This window comes from Euprymna scolopes, chromosome 4 (genome assembly GCF_053919585.1).
Source record: "Euprymna scolopes isolate OS-2025 chromosome 4, ASM5391958v1, whole genome shotgun sequence".
NCBI lineage: Eukaryota > Metazoa > Mollusca > Cephalopoda > Sepiida > Sepiolidae > Euprymna > Euprymna scolopes.
The window spans coordinates 82345758-82367226 of record NC_136485.1 but is presented as its reverse complement, the minus strand read 5'-3'; the positions used below and the strand labels follow the sequence as shown (position 1 = coordinate 82367226).

Sequence of the window (21469 nt, the reverse complement as noted above, 5' to 3'; positions counted from 1 at the left end):
ACAACAAATATATTCTATTAAAATTTTTTTCTTCAAAATCTTTGGATTCGGCATTAAATAACCCGAAAAGGGTTTATATGCCGTAAAACAAAAACAACCAACCAACCAACTGAATGTGTGTGTGTGTGTGTGTGTGTGTGTGTGTGTGTGTGTGTGTGTGTGTGTGTGTGTGTGTCTGGGCACGAATACGTTCCTATATGGTCGACTATTTTAAAAATCTGATTACATATAATGATAGAAGGTGTATCGAGACACAGGAATGGGGATGTTTGATCTGGCAGAAGACTGGTTCATTAAAAGTGTGGAGTCTGCGTTCGCGCCTTGTCCACAAAGTATGGAAATAAAAAATTAAAAAAAAAACGTTTACAAGTGTTTTCGATATAAATGTACATAATGATATTTTGATAAGTATGTGTTAACTTTAATAGGGATGGTATAATAAAATTGCGGGGGCTGCGTTCGCGCCTGTCACCCATAGAATGGAAATAGGCACAAACTTTAATAAAGACTTTTCATAACTATCTGCGTAAGTATACTTTCATAATTATGTTTCAGTTTGAAGAAATATGGTATAATAAAATTATGGGGTGTTCGTTCGGCCTGACCTCCATAGAATGAAAATATGTCACAAAGTTTAACAAGGTGTTTTAATAGAGATCCACAGAATATTGTAATAATTGAACAGGTATGGTATAATAAATTATGGGATTTATCTATTTTATTTTTACTTTCATCATATTTTGCTTTAGTTTTGATACCCCCAAATTCTAAGCTATCTCTTTACAACCCTTCTTTTTCATAACATATCATACTTTCATAAATCAGAGTCTATTTTCTGTAGACTGTTTTTGAACCCAGTTAACGACGGGTACTTTTGCTAGTATATATATATATACACACACACACACACACACACACACACATATATATATATATATATATATATATATATATATATATATATATATATATAAGAGCAAGTAGTTAATAAAACAGGTTAAAAACACTTTGAAAAAGAGTTAAAAACATATTTAATTTGAAAAGGAAACACTAAATAATGGATAGTTCTTAATCCGCGGAGTTTCGAAGAAATACTTTCCTTTTCATCAGAGGGTAAGATTTAGCAAAATGCGGGATTGGATTTAGCTTGCAAAAGTATTTGATGAAACTACAAGTAAGTCACATATTTTACTTAATAACAAAAGTGAACTAGAGGGAATAGGGTTAGGAAAAATGTGATTTCACGTGAATGGATAGTCCGGTGAAGGGTAAATTATCCAATGACGCTAAAATCAAAAAAAAAAAAAAAGAATCCAAGAAAGTCAGTTTAATTTCCATTCGCGCATGTAAAATCTGAGTGAATCGCGTAATTGGAAGATGGTCCAAAATATTCCAAAAGGCAGAAATCCGTGCAATAATTCACAAATAGGTACAAGGAAAAGGGGATGAATTTCAATTATATTATTAAAAGAAAGATAAGACGTGCGGAAAAAAATGGAAGAAATTTAAAACTCGGCTGCCGAGGCAAGGCTAAATTAAGATATATACATATATATATATATATATATATATATATGTATGTGTGTGTATGTGTGTGTGTGTGCGTGTGTGTATACATGTTATATATGTGCTCTCAATGTGTAAATTCTGTCTTATTGAGCTTAATTAATCGTGACAATTTGAAACCAATTAGAAAGGATATATTTCTTCATAATTAAACGTATTATGTGTGTGTGTGTGTTTGTGTGTGTGTGTGTTTAAAGTGGAAATAATACGTGCACATATTTCCCAACTCTACCTAATTCCGCTTCCTTGTCACGCTTTCGATTTCGAGACGATGCATTAAATGATCATAATTAATTATTTAAGCTGGCCGGTCGTCAGAAATATTTTAAAATTTGACTTAAATATGACAGCGTTGTACTCAGCGATATTGTTTTTCACTGATAAGAACATTCTTGGAAAGAAACTTCGTTCGTGAAAGTTCCGTTTAGTTGTCTGTACGCACTTTCCATTTGTTTCATTTATTTATTTATTTTTCTAAATTCTCGATATCCTCCCAATTTAAGTGACACAAAAAGAAAGAACAGACGAAAGGGCAGCAAAGAATGTTGAGTATTATTATTATTAGTAGTACTAGTCGTACTACTACTAATACTACTACTAGTAGTAGTAGTAGAGAGGAATATTGAGGCTTACATATATAAAACGTTGAAGTATTGGTTTTCTTCGAATCACTGTTACCTTATTTTTCCTAAATGAAAATGTAGTTATTTTTCAATACATAGGGAGTGAGATCATGCCAGAATAGATAGATGCCTTAATGCTTTTCCACATCTTCTGCAGTGGACATGGACTAATCCGTTAGTGTAGTGCATCACACAATAAACAGAAACGAGGGTCTTACTAAATCATTATTTTTTTTTCTAATTGATTGTAGCAAAGGGTGTGCTCCTTTTTTATAATTATTTTGTTATTGTGGCAATAAAATCAGGAATTTATTGTTTTGATTAAAATTGTTTGTTGTGTATGTCTTTTTTATTCGTGTAGTACAATAAGTTTGTTTTTTCCATATAATATTAATATCCGTTGTTTTATTTATACACCAAGAAACAGTGTATTTATAGATCTCCACCATAATATTGTATAGGTGTTTAGCTCTTCTCACGTGACACTAATAAGCTGTTTGGCCCTCATTTTCGAAATGGTTGCTGATATATGTTCTAGAAAATTGCTTTTTCTTATTTTCTAGGTTACATTGATCGTTTTACTTATTACATTAAAAGTTTATGAAATATATATCATTGCTATTCTTAACTTATGATATTGGTTATAACATGTTTTAAAAAGTTGACGGGTACTTCAGCTAGTTTTTATATGTGTCCATGTATCTTTATGAAATGATCTGTCCATAAACAGGTCGGTCTGTCACGTCTCACATTCAATGAACATATCTTTAGATTTCCGTTCTTGTTCGTTGTTAATGATCAGCATACGGGTTATTTAAGTAGACAGAATCCCTTTTCCGCCATTAAAACCATTCTGCTCAGTTTGTAGCTGAAGTAGTTGTTTTTATTTCGGTATTATTTTTTTTTTACTATCACTCAAATTTTTTGTTCCATTTTTATTGTTCAGAAATTGTCTAAAATTAGATGTTTTTTTTTTTTACCATCCATTATATAAATAAAAATCCTATTTTTATCGGTGTCACTGTTTCCGTTTTAAACTCCTAAACTACAAAAACATCCATTTTTAGACCCTACATATCTTGATTTACTTTGACCTTAGACTGTTTAATGTAAAATTACTTTAACATTTGTTTGATTAAATTACTAAGGACCAAATTAAAGCGTAGGATTGAGAACGAAAAAATCGCTGTTACTGGTAAATGTTTGAGACGCAACACTGAAACTATGTCAAACAGTTGCTTATGGTATTATTTATACTTTTTCTTCTTTTTCTTCGATTCTTTTTCTTTCCATCTTTTGCTAAGATTGAGCAAGGATACAAAAAATACCGAGTCGGGTACGGAGTGTGTGCTCAGAAAGTCATGTGACTAAACATAAGTTCAGCAAGAGAAAGAGACATTCAACTTTTCTATTTTCTCATCCATTCCCCTCCCGGGCAACCCTTGTTGCCCTAATAATATCGAATAGAAGAAATGTGAAATGTTTAAACGCTGATTGATGTCCGTTGTCGTTATGCCATGATGGGAACCGTGGGCGTCTTCAATCAATTGTTGATGATGAGAATTTTAAAAGATGTCGTCGGATTATATTTGTTTTCTATTTTTTTATTTTATTTTTTTTTTGTTGGTGATTTTTTTTTAATATAAAAAAAACATCGAAATCAAATAAAAAAAAATCCCGAACAAAATAATCTGAAGATACTCAGAGGCTACTCAATTTGCACGTTTAATAACGAAAATATGTTGTTTTTTTTGTGTTTTTTTTTTCATTTTCACACGTCACAAATGCCCGACGGCCAGCCTATTACAGAGATGCATGGACGTATCTTGAATAACATGTGTCCATTAAGTCAACGCGCTTAGTAATTTAAATATTCCAAACTTAAGCGTGAGAATGTATCAAAAATGCAATTTTAAATTTAATTGGGACATGTCAATGAAAATGTTATTTCAGACCTAAGCGTGACAGACAAACGAAAATGCAATTTTAAATTTTAATAGTACATGCCAACGAAAATACTATTACAATAATTAGCATGACTGACCAACGAAAATGCTATTTAAAACTTAAGGATGATAGACCACGAAGTTTAAATTTTAAATTGAAGCTTAACATAGCATCGAAAATAATATTTCTGGCATGAGCAGGACAGACAAACGAAATTACAATATTAAATTTAAGTTAAATAGATCAACGACAAACTATTTCAATTTCAAGCCTAACAAAAGAAGCAAATGTGAAAGATCAATGAAAATGCAATTTGGAATTCAACTGTGGTAGACAAACAAAAATATAATTTTTAATTTAATTTACGCGCGACAGATAAACAGAGATACTATTTCAAATATAGTTAAACTTACAAAAGAAAATGCTATTTGTAATTTTAGCATGACAAACCAACTAAAATGTAATTTTAAATTTAAGCTGATCACAACCAACGAAAATACAATTTCTAATAAAGTGCTAGAAAATTACTCGCACTTGAGAATATCCAACATCTCTACAAAGCAACCATTCTCCCGTGCATGGAGAACTTTTGCCATATCTGGGCTGATGCATCCGCGACTAATCTCTCCCTTTTAAACAGTGTCCAAAAAAGAGTCTCCAACCTCATAGGTCGTGCACTATAAAACAAACTTCAACCCCTGTCCACTCGTCGCAATGTTGCATAACTGTGCCGGTTTTACAAGTATTTTAATGGAATTTGCTCCGACAAACCTGTCCCACTTGTGCTCATCTGACGTAAATACCTTCGACTAACCTGGTAAGCAGCAAAGTCACATCCTTTTGCTGTAGAGATCCTTAGATGGCGGAACGCCTTCTATTCTAATAAACTCTACTCTCGAATTGCTAGATTTTTTATTTTCTTCCCAGTTGCCTTCTTTCCTGGTTATACTGACATGCAGAAGTCCAAGTATAATATGACCAGACATCTCGCTGCTCAACTCCCTCCATATTGTCGTTGTACATATGGTCTCAAATAGTAGTCTGCGTCCAAACGACACAGTACCTTACTTGGAGTGAATAAGACTACAACAAATAAGCGTGTCATACAATTAAAATGCTATTTCAAACATAGGCGTGACAGACGGACTGATCAAGATAGCATATGAAGAATAGTGGACGAATCTTACATAGGATGCGTCGATTCAATCTGCGCCTTTAACACTAAAATTGCTATTTCAAACGTGACAAATTTGTGGGCAATGAAAAGACGGACAGGTTCTCTTATAAAAATATGCAGACTCGTCTAAAATAAACCACAAAGCAATTTATTGGAAAATCTATAAATTGCTTTGTTTTATTACATTGTTTTCATGTAGTGTTTTTCCTACTGTTAATATACTTTGAATGGTGCTTAAACAGAATGATAAACATGAAGACTTTACATTCTTTACGACTATTGATCAGATTGCTGCTTCAATGGAGATTTTTTTTATTGAAGTGTGACCGATCAACAAAAATACCATTTCAAACTTAAGCGTCAGACAGCAATAGAATTCACTTAAAAATTTAAGTAACGGCTGAAAGTTCAATCGCAAACTTAAACCACACAGACAAACGAAAGGGTAATTTTGCATTTAAATAAGACAGCTATGAAGATAATATTTCGAACTTAAGCGTGACGCATCCACCGGAATGGCATTTCTAATTTAAGCATATCAGACCAACGAAAATTATATTCAAACTCAAGACTGACAGGCGAACTGAAATGCAAATTTTAATTTAAGTTTGGCAGAGCAACAAAAATTCTATTTAAAACCTAGACGTGACAAACCAACGAAAATCTTGTTTCAAACTTAAGCATGGCATACGAATGAACATACAAAATTAAATGTAAGTGTGACATCTCATCAAAATTTATATTTCAAACTTAAGCCTCACGGGCGAACAAAAATGCAACTTGAAATTTAAGTGTGACAGGCTAATAAAAATTATATTTCAAACTTAAGCATGACAGATCGATCAACGAAAAGATTATTTTATATAGATGACTAGCCTGAGTACCCGGCGTTTCCCGGGTGTTTGGAGGTGTGTATTGAGCAGAAAAAAGTGATAATAGGCAGGCAGGCTCGAACCCGTACCGCGAAGGAGGAGAAGAACTAGAAAAAAAAACGTGATGTCTTTGCCGTTGCGTCTATCGCAAAACCGGAAGGGGCGAAGGTTTAAATTAAGGCCAGTCAATCGAAACGAAGAGATGGCTTTCGAAAATATTGGCGAAAAAAGCGACCTTATAGAAAAGTGCCTAGTTGAGGGTAAAGGAATTAATGATTTTAGCCAACTTTTCGATATTTGTCATTTGTCTACATGGTCATCTTCAAATCAAATGACAACAAATACTTGTCCAAGCATCCTCTTAAAGTAATCACATGTTGTCTATTCTAGTTGTTTTAAATCCTCTCATGGTATTATTCATGATTTAACTGATAACCATCATTAATCCTTATGCATGAGTTGCTATTGGATTTATGTTACTCCTTAGTATATATCAAAAGCAACGCGCGGACTGATCGGCTAATAATTTCTGATATAAATGTATAGAAATCTCTTAAAAATAAATCCCGGATGTACAAAGACATTTTTGAAATTTCATTATATATTTTTAATTTTACTCGTTTATTTTATTTATTATTTATTTTTAGTGTCAATAATTCTTGAAGGAGATTTTTAGTTTCACTAATTTTTGAAGGAGATTTAACAGAATTATAAAAATTAAAACTTGACATTTTCATAGTATTTCTTTAACGACTTTTAATCGGATTCTTAGTTCATTTCGATAGAGCTAAGATTTCAAGCTATAAAGAAAGAAATATCGCCGTACAAATGAAAAACAATAAATACCGATGGTGATAAACCTTATTTAAATTATTTAGAGAATGCTTTATAGCTGGCCTGTCAGACGGTACATCAACTCTTTCTGGGTGAGTTAATACTAAACACACACTAGCGTGTGTAGGTTAAAGACAACTGTCACTTCTTAGCAAACATATCTCGACACACACTGAACTTGAATGCCTACTAGACACTGTCCTCGAGTGTCTAAGGTCTTGCTGTACAGAGGTTTGCCAGAATAATCTGGCATGAGGATACTTTTTCCATAGAAGTAAACCCTGACCAAATATTCAAAATCACATAGCATTCGCAGCCCAAATAAAATCTCCTCACTACGGCTACCCCACAGCTTTTCCGAGGAATGGTGCACCTTCTCCAAGTGATATTACCTAAAGTAATAGCACGAAGCTGGATACTCCACCAGACTAGATAAATTTTTGTCCTGGAATCCAGTAAGACCAAGAGACCAACATGAAAGATATACTACAACGTATAAAAATGGTTAATTGGGGAGAGGAAAATTATGTTCTCAATTTCTTTACTAACTCAGTGCTTGAGAGTGCTTGAGAGATAAAGAACTTTAATGGAACATTCGAATATCTATGTATCTCATATAGACTTCAAGTGTTAGCCCCAGGTTGTGGGCCCCTTGATGACATAGCGATATTGGACAAGAAGAAGAAAGAAGCAACTTTACTAGAAGTTAGTGTCCACTATAACTATGCAATTCCTAAAGCTATGTACCTAGAAAACGGAGCTATAAAATCTGACATAGCGATATTGGACAAGAAGAAGAAAGAAGCAACTTTACTAGAAGTTAGTGTCCACTATGACTATGCAATTCCTAAAGCTATGTACCTAGTAAACGGAGCTATAAAATCTGACATAGCGATATTGGACAAGAAGAAGAAAGAAGCAACTTTACTAGAAGTTAGTGTCCACTATGACTATGCAATTCCTAAAGCTATGTACCTAGTAAACGGAGCTATAAAATCTGACATAGCGATATTGGACAAGAAGAAGAAAGAAGCAACTTCACTAGAAGTTAGTGTCCACTATGACTATGCAATTCCTAAAGCTATGTACCTAGTAAACGGAGCTATAAAATCTGACATAGCGATATTGGACAAGAAGAAGAAAGAAGCAACTTCACTAGAAGTTAGTGTCCACTATGACTATGCAATTCCTAAAGCTATGTACCTAGTAAACGGAGCTATAAAATCTGACATAGCGATATTGGACAAGAAGAAGAAAGAAGCAACTTTACTAGAAGTTAGTGTCCACTATGACTATGCAATTCCTAAAGCTATGTACCTAGTAAACGGAGCTATAAAATCTGACATAGCGATATTGGACAAGAAGAAGAAAGAAGCAACTTTACTAGAAGTTAGTGTCCACCATGACTATGCAATTCCTAAAGCTATGTACCTAGTAAACGGAGCTATAAAATCTGACATAGCGATATTGGACAAGAAGAAGAAAGAAGCAACTTTACTAGAAGTTAGTGTCCACTATCACTATGCAATTCCTAAAGCTATGTACCTAGTAAACGGAGCTATAAAATCTGGCATAGCGATATTGGACAAGAAGAAGAAAGAAGCAACTTTACTAGAAGTTAGTGTCCACAGTGACTGATGCTGGGTTGAACAAAGCTGAGAGCGAAAAAATAACTAAATACCAAGGTCTTTTTTATGACATGAAAAGAAATTTGAAATCTTAGAAAGATTTATATAATTCCAGTAATTATACGATTATATATATTATAATTATAGACTCACGAAAAAGAATTTAAAAAAAAAACTATTTGGCAAATATACCCGGTGAACCAAATACAAGATAGATTCAAAGAATTATACTCAAAGAGACGGTCAGAATCATAAACAGATCTCTCGGTTGGAATATATAAGTGTCGTGTTAGTATCCACCTAAATAGTATACGCGGAGTGGAAACCATAAAAATATGGTTGGTACCGTAAAGACGAGAGAGATCCAATGAGGGACTCAGAGAGATAACCTGATCGAGAGTTGACGACTATCCAACTAACGCCTTATCCAGCGATGGGCTCCCCCAAATAGGCTCTATGTAAATATTGTATATACTTTCTTGTTCTCAATATATATGTTCTATTTTACTTTTGTGTTTTAGTTATTTATTTCCATGTGTTCAGTCGTTTCAACGCTGAGTTAGCGAGTGACTGTTTGGCATCCAGTAGGATGCCCCATTTCCAACTTGAACAAATTGATAAGAAAATTGAGAAAAGGTAGTAATGAATAATGTTCTATGTGATGAATAGGAAAACAGACAAAACTTCATGCTATGAACTATAATGGTTAACTCAGAGGCTTATATTTATATAACGTTGAAATATTGGTTTTCGTCGGATCACATAATGGGTTACCATTTAGCAAACACTCGATTCATCTACAAGGTGTTGTGAATGGAAGGGAGAAAGCATAGGTTAAAGACCAAAACATATTCATATCAATACAAATTTACAGAAGTATCAACGATATCTTCAATGATGCGATTGTTCATTTTAAAAGGTTAACAGTTCTCGTGTTTGTTCCAGTGCTTTTGTGTATCAGAAGACACGAGTTTTTCATTCTGTCAGTAAGTTCGGAAAACGTGTGTATGCGGCCTTTGACATTCTGTGACAATGTTATCGTTTGTTAGTGCGTGAAACTGTGTGTGTAAGTTGCATAGTCGTTTGTTTCTGTGTGCGATAATTAACTTAATTCTGTCTACCTTGGTTTAAGGTAGAGAGGGCTGAACGTAATGTTGTGTCTTGTTACCGACTTCGTCAGACTCTGTTTTGTTATTGCTGTTGTTGCTTGCTTATTTTATTTTACATGCAACTTCCATTCATCTCATATTTCCCCGATATTTTCCTTGTTAGAATTATTCCTAAAAACACATCGAGTATGTACAGGAAGAACCGCATTAAGGTTACCAACATCCCTAAGTAATAGCCTTCCTGTACAACCAACAGAATTTAAAATTGGCACACCCAGATAGTGAATCCCGGCTATGAACTAATTAGTTACCATTTTTTTTTCATTGAGAATTTTGCTGTTGTTATTAGGATCTGGTGTTTAATATATATATATATATATATATATATATATATATATATATATATATATATATATATGTATGCTCGATTACCTAACAATAAGATTTATTTAGTTAATAATATTGCAGAAGATCAGATCAAATAAACATCATTCCATTAGTTTCAAACGGGAGGGAGGGGGTCTCAGATTGCCAAATAATTTGTAGTTTAGTTATATTTATAAAATAATCGCTACCTTGTTATCTTCAGTCAGATTTTAAACTCACAAATTTTCAATCTGTGTTCGCCCACGCTTGAAATCTATGGTACTATGTTAATTTCATCTGATTTTAAATAACATAATATGTGTGCGTGCACGAGCGCGCATGCGTGTGTGTGCGTACAAAGTATGTATTTGTGAGTTGGTGACTTTTGGTAAACATAGCAATTTATTCGCAGTATTTATACGCTATTATATTTGAAGATTGATATATGCCTGCTTGTGTTTTATAGGCAGTCTATGAGATAACAGAGTGAAAATAAGTTAAAAGAAAAACCAATTCCTTAACAGATCTTTTTAATTAAACGTCGCTTTTTTTTTTTAAATAAACTTCGCTTGAAAAGAGAGAGATGATGCTAATCGTATATTCTTTACATAACAGGAGTTTTTTACAGACGTTACAAGATCGATCTACATTCTCAATGAGACTTATGATAAAATTTGAAAGAAAAAATATTTTTTTGCAATCTCAATAAGTCTAGTCAATAACTATTAGTCGTTCTCTGCCGTTTGAGCCATGCGTTTTTATACAATACTAGAAGCTCGCCCGGCGTTGCCTGGTCGTAAAATACGTTTAAACATAATATATTACAATGGAAAAATGCGAACATGAAAAGTAATATGGTTAAGCTTAAACATGGAAAAGTAAAGGACTAGTTGTTTAAACTGAAAAAAAGGACAAGATATTCTAGTAAAAAATATAATAAATTTATAACTTAAAATATTGCAGCATTAAGAATTAATTATATAATGTTATAAATTGAATTTAAAAAAAATTCTTACTGTTGCAATATTTTCAGTTATAAACATTTTTACTATAATATCTTGTCCTTCTCTTTTCCAGTTTTAACAACTCATCCTTTACTCTTCCATGTTTAAGCTTAACCATAATACTTTTCATGCTCGAAGATTTCTATTGTAATCCATGATTTTCCAGGATTCCAGTAAATTCACTTGTTCTTTGTTTAATTTTAGTCTTATTTTTGCCACCATAAGCATAACATACACATATCTAATAACAATATACGGAACTCATCTGCTTTCAATAAAATCCCCCTAATTATCCCCCTTTCAATCTTTGATTATCTATGTCTCACTTGTTACTTCTCTTTTCGCGCGAGCGGTGAATTGGTAGCAATCGTTGTCGCCGGGGCGACGTGGTTGCTCTTGAAACCAGTCATGAAAAACGTCGCTCACCTCCTTACGTTTTTTTTTACGATTTTGAACACCAGTAAATTCATGATGAATTTTGTTTTACTGAACCAAAATTGAATTTTTTTGACAATATAGGTAAGAAGGTAATAATTGTTTGAAATTTGGTCGAAAATTGAGTGAGCGGTGAAGCTTTAAAGCAGTTCTAAATGACTAAGACTGTCACTTAACCATATATTCAAAGACTACCTTACTTGAATGATGAATGTATGCAGATTCCATATCTATTATTATAGACTGTACTGATTGTTATATTGTCCCCACTAAATAGTAGTGGTTTCAAAAGTATTAAATGTACGAAATTTGTGTCATCTGCTAGAGTCGCTATCAAAATATTTTGCTCTCTTGCGGTATTCACTAACATTTGTCTTAAAGATATATGCATATCAAAATATTACAAATTAACGCACTTAAAATTATAAATGTATATTTACGCATGCATGGTTCCAATTTAACAATTTTTACTTCTTAGCAGCTATTTTACGGCTAAAAAACAAATCGAATTTTTTCCACAAGTCCGAATATCCTATAGAGCAACTTTCGAATCTGTTCACTTTTATAATATATAAAGATGTATAAAAAATATATTTCAGATGGCTTTTAAAATTAAAACATTCAAATACTTAAATGCGATTTAGTAGTTAGTTATATTCGCAGGAAAATCAACAGATTAGAAGTTCCACAATTTTATTTCAACATACAAATATTTAGTTGAAAATGAACATTATTTTCATGGGATATATTTGCTTAATAATATATACATTAACTAACACTATTATTTAAAAAAATATTATTAATAACAGTAAACTTTAAATTTTGACGGGATCCTATTATTTATAACTATGATTACTAGAGGAAATAGTAAAAATATTAGTACTAATACTATTGCCACTACTATTACTACTGTATTAGTAGTAGTAGTAGTAGTAGTATATACATAATTATAAATAAAATATGGAGACTGTCTATTAAATTGAGACTGCTTGATAATATCAATCGTATGGCGAAAAAAATCAATATTTTTGGTAATAAGTTTTCGTGAAGAAGTCTGTAAACACGAAAGTAATTTTGACGTATCGTAAAAATATCAATAATATATTGGTTTTGGAGATTGTCTATAGATATTAGTATCGCATAAGCTCAAAAAAATCTATAATAATACTTTCGATGTATCATGACTAATATAGCTTACGAGTGATGATGGTATTATGATATGGACGTAAAACAGTGTATGTATAAATGAATTGCAGCAACTATGTGCTCATTGTAATTTTACATTCATTGTCATATTATTGCTTAGCTTCCTCCGTTTTATTATGAGGACCTTTTTGCGAATAAGTATTTCCTCTCCTAGTCATCCTCTATGATTAAACAAAGAAAACACTCCCATGTGTTGACCAGATAGATGACATGCATTCTTTATTGTACTATATATATATATATATATATATATATATATGCATATATATATATATATATATGCATGTTTGTGTGTGTATGTATGCATATATATATATATATATATAGAGAGAGAGAGAGAAAGAGAGGGTGGCCCAAAAAAACAAAAGCTAAATGGAGGTCATCTAGAACATATGCTGTAGAACGGAAAAAAGGCTACAGACCCCAATGTTTTCATGTGATGATTTGAATATGATAAACTAGTTATGACCAAAGATTAATTTCATTCAGACAAAACACTAAGAAACAGGGCCTAATTAGAGTTGGGGCCCGGTTTTGGGGGGGGGGTCACCCTGTATATATATACATATATATATATATATATATATATATATATATATATATATGTATTGCAGGGTACAAAATTTTATTATAGCTATGTAAAGATCAATTTCTAACCTTTTCGAGAACATTCTTTATTTTAGATCGTGAAAATAAAAAATAAAACTGCTTAAACTTTAAGTATTTATTTCTAGGCACTTTTGAAATAAATACTTAAAGTTTACGCATAAATTTATACTTTCGTATATTAATTTTATGTCAGTAAATGAAGTAGTTATATATATATATACAATTACGTTACCAAAGAGCAAATATTTAGCAAAAATTATTAAGATAAGAAAAGTTCAACACTATTTAGCGGAGCAAAAAATTATATTAAATGAAAGATGTGAAATAAAACTTACATAAGTTAAGGAGAAATTAAGAAAATAAAATATTTATATGATGGCATTTCGAAGCTAAATGCTTCTCGTCCAAAGAGAAAAATGCCAGAATTATGCAAAATGCAAATATAGAAAGAAAATACCTTAAAGACATTTAGATATAAAATGAGAATGAAGGAATAGCATAATATCGTAAATAATATTTAAAAGTAGGTAAAACATATAAGGTTAAATCGGAAGGGAAGTATATATGTAGGTAATAGTACAAAAAAAATATAGGTCACTATGAAATAACGGGGATTAATAAAGAAGAGCCAATGATAAAAGAAGAGAAGAAAATATATAGAAGAGAAAGGGGAGAAAAAGGGGATAAGGAAATACATATAAATAGATTCAAATACAAATAAACCGATCTGAAACTGCCTTAGACACATCCTTGGTTTAAAGTGGGATAGCTTTGTCCCTGATTAATATGTCTTAAATAAAACCAAAACTTATATTTCAGCCATTGTTATTAAGAACCAGATGCGTCAGGCGTCTCATCTTATCGACTCCCAAAACAGTTGTTTTATGGTGAGCTCTTTCTTGGGAAAAGACCCCAGCAGAAGCCCAAACAATGTTTTCGTGATAGCATCAAGGAGAGTTTGGTGGGCGTCCATATTCCTGTTGACACTTGGGTGTTCCTAGCGTATGACTGCAAGCAGTGGGGGACATTGATATACAGGGGCGCAGAACACTTTAAAGCAACCAAAATAGACCGAGCGAAGCTCAAGTGAGCATGTAGGAAATGCCAACACCTGCCGCCCAATCATGGAGATCTTTGGGTCTGTGAGATGTGTGATCGGGCTCTCTTGTGTAAGGTAGGGTTTGTTAGTCACATGAAAGCGCACGATGATACAGGTTCCGCTGCAGTAAGTTTCATCCAAACCAATGAAAGTGTTCAGTGTTATATCTGCTTGAGAGTATGCAAGTCGCTGGTAGGGCTGAACATTCATCTTCGGGCACATAGACTTTCAGTGGCTGAAGGAGTGGACCACTTTCTTGGGTTGTATAGGTTATGTAATATCTGAATATACATATAAATATGAGTGTATATTGGTAAATGGATGATGAGAGAAAAGGAGGGGGCATGCTCACAACTAATAGATTGCACGAATTAGGACAGTAGTTGGATATCACAGTATAAGAATTAAAGCGGTGCCGACCACGCTAAGTTCTTGACCAAGAACATAGATAATAATATCGGTATTAAAAGATTAAAAGAGATGATAAATGCTATTTAGTACGAAAATGGGGATGTCCTGATATGCGTATCCAATTTCTATACCCCTTAACCCTATTTTTTCTTTTATATCTATACTATTTTTTCCGTTCTTCCATTCTGTTTCTTTATTATTATTTGTTAAAATGAAAAACTTTGTAAAAAAAAAAATTCTACATTTAAATTTGGGTTTTAAAAAGACCTGAAGAGTACAATAAGCTTTTACATTTACATCTTTTTATAGCCAGCGTTCTCTACTGCGTGAAGTATTGCTGGGATATCTGGTCTGGTGCCTCAAATTCTAGCTTCCCACTCTTAAGCGGGTTGCAAAATAGTATTTCTAACCTAATTATAAGTATTTCTAACTTGTCCTGTACTGTCTCAGTTATAGTGCTTCACACCTGTATTTAGTTACAAGTATTTCTCCAGAGAACTGATAACACTGGTATCATCGCAACCGAAATATCCCCGATGAATTTTTAAATAAATTTGAAAACAGGCTTATCATGTTTGATAAGCGACCAATCATTATGGGTCTATTTTAATGCATATCTGAAATATTTGCCTTTTTCATTAGAGGCAGTGCCCCTATAAAATCTTTTTTTTAAATAATCAGAAGCTGTAATATTAGAAATATTTATTTCTTGATGTCTAATATATAGTTAAATCTAGCAATAATCAGAGGTATTTAAATAGGGTTTCACCTTACACGTTTACATAAAATAAATTGAACTAAATATACAACACTTACAACATTTAATACGTAGCAGTTGTGTTTTAGGACTAATAATGATCTGTGAATTGTTTGAAAATTGAATTCTGAACATGCATATATATATATATATATCCATAGATTTACACTTATACAAAACCGAATACATTTATAATTGGAGTATTATGTTTTATTACGTGATAAATAGCTGAATAAATCTAATTATTTTGCGGTCTTGCATTTAACTTAAATACTTGAGAGAGACTTATTTCCCTTTACACACTATATATATATATATGTATATATATATATATATGTGTGTGTGTGTGTGTGTGTGTGTGTGTGTGTGTGTGTGTGTGTGTATTTGATTTGTAGTCAAATGGATTAATCCTAATCATATAAATACAAAACTGGTAAATTAAAAAAAATATCCATTTTGAATTTATGTGTGTGTGTGTGAATTATATCCGTTATATTATATTTGATGACTGATGGAAAGTCGACTGAAAACAAATTCTTCCATGCCTCTATTATTCATTTAGATCTTCTTTCCAAATCAGTGAAAAATAATCTACAATCACTGTTTAATAATATCTTATGAGAACATATTAATTTTACATGTGACGCGCTGCGTGTTTCTAACGAACTGTTCAAGCATTTTTCTTACGCTTTCTTTGGTCCAAGTGACATCACATCCGTTTTTATCACTTCTAAGAGTCGAGTACAAAAAACTGACCTTAGATCGGTAAGTTGACGCCGACTAAATTTTCATTTAATGTTATTCTCCATTAACCGCCTTATATACTGGTAACTATACCTGCTTAATATTAACAGTCCAGTTTTCAGCTAACCATTTCATATGCTAGTGGTTTTAATCACCTAATATTTAATGAAACAGATAGAAATTTTGGGGCAATTGTAATGAAGAAAATTAGAAAATGATGTCTATTTCGGCTTCTATTATCGAGATTATCACATTGACACACCGGTTCCCGTCAGATCATCGACGTTAAGCAATGTTGAGCCTGGTCAGTACTAAAATGGGTGACCATTCGGAAATTCCAGGTCCTGTAAGTGTTCTATGCTTATCTCGGCATGGTTTTCAGTCAGTATTTGTATTCTTCTTCTACTGGACCCAAGCAGTGTCGATTCAGGAGTGGTTTATTTGGAGATTGCGCAACTCTAGCCTCACAATTACACGCGCAGCCACTCTTAAAGGGGTGTCCATTGTCTCTTGAGACTGTACGGAGGCATCGGTTATCAGTTACTACCTTTATTCTTTATATTATAAGTGTGTTCATTTCATCAAATATTTATATATATATATATATATATATATATATATATATATATATATATATATATATATATATATACAACCGTTGTCAGAGTGTAAACGTGAGGTTGCAATTTTAAGTTATATTAATTCTTGTAGCCACTTGACAGGAAGATTCCGTTTTTGTTTTATCTATTTAGTTTTTTAGAAAAATATCATCTTTATGTATTTCTTCAAGTATATTAATTTCCTGTCTAGTCTTTAGATACGACGTAAAATATATTAATTTCCTGAAGGAATTATATAAATAAAATATAATCGCATAGTCAGAAGGAAACTTGTGTTTGCGTAACTGCTTTTGTGTGGGTGGATGGGTGCGGGTGTTATGTTGTGTTATGTTTGTGTGTGTGTTAGTGTGTGTGTGTGTGTGTGTGTGTGTGTGTGTGTGTGTGTGTGTGTGTGTGTGTGTGTGTGTGTGTGTGTGTGATACATCTTTATGGACATGATCGTAAATATTTTGCCCACCTGTTTATATGCATTTGTGTGAATCCAGTTTGCATAACCTTTCTTTTATGGACATGCGCACTCGAATCTGCGCGTGCATCTCCATCTGTTAAACTTCCGCTTCGGATGCCTTTTAAGTGTCTCGCTGCCCATGAAACATGTTCGGCAATTGAAAGCCCTTGCTTTGATCGCTTGGCAACGTAGATAATAGAATCATTTTTCAAAAATAAAAACAAAAAATTAACACATATACAATTATATAAACTAGTTGTACTCACCCGACGAATAATCTTGCTGTCCGCAAGAACCCGTGGCGCAGTGGGTAGAATACTTGGAAAAATCAATTGTAAAAAAGTGATATTCTTCTGAAGGTTGAAGGTCCAATCGTCAGTATGGGCGACCGAAAATACAATTGAGAATTGCTTAGGACATCTATCCAGTCATGACTGACGGAACAAGAGCACCCGATCTCCTCGAAGTAAATAAAGGGTTTCGCTCAAAATACCGTCCAAATTTCTGAGTTCGACAGCAACATTCCTGAGTTAGACAAGATACACATGAAGAAGGTCGGAGATTACATCGACCGAAACGTTGTGAAAATCACACTCAAGATGACAACAGTAATTTGATGAATCCAAATAATACGAATAATCTTCTTTTATTTCGCTTTATATACATCGCATAAATATTTTCTATTCGTTTTAATAATATATCTATAAATGACTAACAAGGCTCATGAAGTCACTAGGAATTGAAGCCTTCTGAACTAAATTGAAAAAAAATGCTGGAACTCTTTATTTTTTAACTAGGAGTAAAGTGAAGTATCTATTTCTGATACAACACTTCATCTTTTCTGCCCCCAGTCAGAAATATTCCTTTTTATTTTTGTTCCAATCCACAGTCTCTATCTTGGAGGAGTTGGATTTCACCGGAATAAAAACCGGTCTTGTGTCAAACTTTGCTTCGTGGGAAGTCAAGTAAATTGGAATTCTGTTCACGTAAAAAGCTGATTCTTCATTCACAATATAAAAGTGAATGGAATTGTAAATTCCATTCACTTTTATATTGTGAATGAAATTATGCGTTACTATAACCCATAAAATGTAAACAACCAATGAATTCCAAAACAAATTTTAAAAAGTTAATGAGATAACTTTGTTGCAAAATAATGTGCAAATTAATTCATCTCACGACTTCAATCGCATAGTATTGTTTAATATTTTATTTACTCTCTACGATAATTTGCAGCAAATATATTAATATAATGTGCATCCTTCCACCTTCCACCCCTGCAGCGTGAATGAAGACTCGAAATCCATTTCTGCTCACTTCGACATGTTATTCCGTCAGGCAAGCAGCTCTAAATTTTGGAACTTGTAAATTAAATTTCCATTCTCTGTTTAACTCTGTTTACTCTTACGTAGAAATCCCTTTTTTTATGTTATTCCCGCACACTTGCGCGTAAATATTGTTACACTTACACAGTTTATTTATCATCTATTGCTTTTCTTTCCTTTTTAATTCGTTATTTCTAGAAATACAGGGTTTTGAAAACCCGATGCTTTACTTGCGGATTATCTTCTATATGTGTAAAGGGACTTCTATGTGAGTAAGTTGCTTTTGTAATATCCCTCCATTGATTTTCTCGATAGCCTATTATTTATGTACCAGTATTGTCTTTGTTTTATGCTGATCATATCTATTTGCTTACATATGGTCTGTTGCGTTCTGTAACTTGAAATAAAAAAGATCAATATACACAGAATGACGGTATGCATGCTGATTATCTAAAAATCCTTGTCGATGGCTTTTACATTTTTTGTCCCCCCGACAAAAGGAAGGTGGATCTGTAAATTCACCCTTGTCCGTTCGTCTGCTCGCACTTTTCTCAATAACTACGCCTTAGAATTTTTTAAAGGTTTTCTACAAACATTAAACATGATATGAGTAAAAAAGTAACTGAACGGGTTTTCCGGGAAAACTCCGATTGCACCCCCCCCCCCAGAGGCGCCTTTCGAATAAAATGGCTACAATTGGCACTTTTGTACTTATTAAAAACAATTGGTGCCTTGGATCTTCATAAAACTTTCTGAAAAGTTATAACTAATTGATTTCTATATAATTTTTGTTTGTCTATACTTCGCGATAACTCTTGGTTGTGCCCCAGGGGTTCTTTTAGGGCTAATAAAAACACTCAAGTTTTTGGACTATTTTACCATATTCATCCAAAATTTTTTGTGTGTGTCTATTTAGTAGTTTTTCATGGTACTTAACTCAAATTTAAATATGTTAAGGCCTTGGGGACTTTGGCAGCTAAATGAAGGGGGCAAATGATGAACTTTGCCATTACTTTTCTTTTTTTTATTTTTTGCATGGTGCAGAAAATTTAGATAAACTGCACCGGTTGTTCATTTTCACTAGGATTTTATGTCTCCTGGGGACTTTTGGGGCTAAATGCGGGGGGGGGGGGCAAATGCTGAACTTAGTCATTTTTTACGCTTTGTTCACTGTGCATTCACTGGGAACCATACAAGCTTCATTTGTTCAACTTGGTAGTAGTTGTGTTAGAATCCCGTTTTGGTAGATGTTTCCCAGAGTCTGAGAATCACACAATCAACAAATATAAGTCATGCGTACTTCTACATTATTTACATATCTTCTTCACGTGCAATCTCGGCTAGACAGGTGCGTTTCTTATTTAAAAGGGACAATTATGCATTTATTCTTTAACCAGTGTCTGCGTTTTTTTTTAGCTTTTGTATATCATATTAAGTATAAATTTTCACGTGCATCTTTGACAATCTGTTTGTGTGAGAACAAATATATAAAAATCCAACTGCAAGTTCAGTATTACAATCATTTCCTCTTTCTTTCAACACGTGTTACTCACAATAATACTACAGACAAAATCGAGCTCTCGTGTACAAGGAAGATAACCCCGAACGCACGATCGATGTAAGAGTAAAAGATACAACATAAAACATGCGTTAGCTTTCCACACATTATATCTTATTATTTATTTTATTCAAATTAAATCAACGTTTCTATATGGTATTCCCGCGTTGCCTACGCACTGTTCCAACATTTCAAAATACAATCACGGAGATACAACGCGCGGCTCTTTATAAACAGACTTTTCCTCCAACTTTACGCATGGCAAGAAAGGAGAAAAGACAAAAAAGAAAACTACATACTGAGGATGGAGTTTAGCTTCGAAATATATTTCTGCTATAAATTTCAAACGAGTAAAATATTTGTTTATTTTCATAATATTACGTTGTGATTTGTCTTTCAAGCGCACTTATTATATCTGTTTATTTGTCTATACGTATTAAATTGGCACTTACACAGCATAAAACATTACATTTGGTAAGAAAAATGAATCATTACATTGTACATTTTTGTGAGAACTATAAAAGTCTAACGTAAAAATGTTGGAGTTGATTGTACCTTGAGAGGATATTTTTGAAATTGCAGAAGACAAGATTTGATAGATACGATGAGCTACCAATCAAAAAAAAAAAAACAGGAAAAAGATGGAATATAAAATATTATCATTTGGCTATATGAGCTCATGAAAACTAATCACTATACAACGAGATCACTTTTGTACAAAAATAGAAGTAAAAATAAGAATTTGTCAGAGACGTGCAGGAAGTAGCGGAGAAAGCATTACATTGGATCTGGTTAAAAAGAAACAAGTGTTGTACAGGAAAGTCTTTTACAGCAATACCAATCCGATCTTTTGTTATGGAGGCGTCGCTTTAAAGATGAAGTAGAAACTAGGAGTCGAAATCATGAAGTGGTTTCTTCTGATGATCCCATAATCATCAGCAGGAATCACTTCCTAATACTCTACTTCATTTCTGAATGCATTGGATTCAATTACGAAGTTGTTAGCTACTTTCCACTGTCAACAATCTGTATAAATTACTTTGGAATTCTAACGCTATAATGCCTTAAAAAGAACTAGACTCCGTTATTTATTTTAGCGATGATTTTGTAACTTATTGGTCATCTCCTGCC

At 32.9% G+C, this 21469-nt stretch overlaps 1 protein-coding gene and 1 pseudogene across 2 annotated transcripts in view; both read left to right on the top strand.

Moving 5' to 3' along the window:
• The window catches only part of LOC145268547 (uncharacterized), a 997234-nt gene that overhangs the window by 65586 nt on the left and 910179 nt on the right, over positions 1-21469 (top strand). The window lies entirely within an intron of this gene.
• On the top strand, positions 16623-16740 carry LOC145275377 (5S ribosomal RNA; annotated as a pseudogene).